Consider the following 2,139-nt stretch of genomic DNA (forward strand, 5'->3'; position numbering starts at 1 on the left):
AGCACCGCCTAAAAATATAACGATACTTTACTTAATGCATGCTACATCGTTATGCACCTATAGCAACAATAATGGTTATCTGTATAACATATGCAGTAAATGATATTGGCGTTATACTTCTATGACCTTGAATTCATATCATCATGTTGAAATTTTTGTTTAGTGTGTATCGACTCACCCACACATTTCTAAACCAACATTTTATTAAGATATTCGAAACTCAAAAATGAAACATTCACTTCAGGACAATATCTGTAATTGATATGAATAGGCAAATTAGTTGTCCGTTTCTCGTTCAAAGTCTTGATCGCGCTTGTCACTTCTTCTTTCAATCTATCGCAGTAGATCTGGTAGATTTATTCACTGACAATACTTTCTAAATGGGCTTCTGCCCGGCAATGGTGGAACGAGGATATTGAGAGCGTCTGCATAGAAAGGTTGGGCAATAACGATGATATTCATCTCAGTCGATTTACACTGGACATTGGCCAAGCGCATGGAGAAATCACTGGTAAACGAGCAGTTCCTCATTTAAAAGGAAAATGGGTTTGCCCCAATGTTCGATCCGCTTGATGGCTATCTACGGATTGGTATACACTGCACTGTTTATTTTACGATGCCATTCCTACCGAGTGAGTAATAAATATTATATTGAGTGAAAAAAGAGTAATGAACTACCAAAAAATATAGAAATAATAAATAGAAATTGCTCCGTGTTAAATAGTTAAACTTGCTGTACTATACCGGCGGATACATGTAAATGTTCCAAATTTGTATCAAAGAAACGTCTTAAATTAAATGAGTTCTTGAATAAATGAATGCATATTTTACATAGGTAGAATACGCCGTAACTGTGGAGATGTTTAAGTAAATATATGAAAAATAAGTTACCAAGTATTTATTATATTATATTTGTATATCCGCTTATATATAGTTGCTACTAGGAAACGTATATAGATATAGATATAGATATGTGTATATATGTATATACATATATATATGTATATATACATGTATATATATGTATGTTTGTGTATGTATATATATATGTTTTGTATGTATATTTATATATATGTTTTGTATATACATGTATATATATATATATATACATATATATATATATATAGATATGTGTACATAGGTGTATATTATATATGTATATATATATATATGAACATGTATATGTATGTATATATATATATATATATATATATATATATATATATATATATATATATATATATATAAATATATATATACGCCATGTCCGCGTTGACACACTGGTTCTCGTCAGACCACGGAAGTTAAGCAACGGTGAGCCTAGTTAGTATCAGATGGGTGACCATTTGGGAGTTCTTGGCGCTTTGTGTGCTCTCCGCTTATCTTGGCATTTGTTTCCAGTCGTCCTGTACTTAACTCGCCACTGGTATTTAACAATATCTTCTCAAGAGAGGTGTGGTTGGAGATTACACACCTTCTGCCACAAAGATTTCACGCGCAACCAACCCGTCGTAGGTATCCATAGTCTCTCAAAGATTGAAGGAGCCTGCTTTGTATATATAACTTATGATTTAATTGTTGGAATTCTTGGCGATAAATAAATTATTATTATAATTATTAATTTTTTTGTGGATTGTTATCATCATCTTTTTAGACATTGTTGCACGAGGCCCCGGCCCAGAGTACCTCTTGCCTTCGTCAAGTGGTTAACCGCCACGAGATAGCAACTCCGAATGTCTTATCGGCAACATCAGTATTTACTTCTTTCTATATTTGTTGTTGTTTCCCCACGTTTTGAACAACTAATTCTCTGACCTTTTTATTAAGGTTGAAACTGCTATCTTCAGACATTGCCCACTATGTCAACATTCCGCAAATCAATAAATATACAAATTACTTACCTCCAAATATTCCAACAATTAAATAATATACTATAGCGTACGGACCTTAAGCCAGAAGATCAGATTATAAAATTATTTTATTTTCAAGATTAAAAAATCCAACGTTGGTCGGCCCGACCGGTTCGAGGCGAAGTGGATGTTGACATTGAACCTACACGCTTAAAAGTGATATTGTCTGAAAATAACTTTTTCAATATCATAATTATAACTAGAATTAAGAAAATATAACACAATAGAT

This window comes from Euprymna scolopes, chromosome 11 (genome assembly GCF_053919585.1).
Source record: "Euprymna scolopes isolate OS-2025 chromosome 11, ASM5391958v1, whole genome shotgun sequence".
NCBI classification, from domain to species: domain Eukaryota; kingdom Metazoa; phylum Mollusca; class Cephalopoda; order Sepiida; family Sepiolidae; genus Euprymna; species Euprymna scolopes.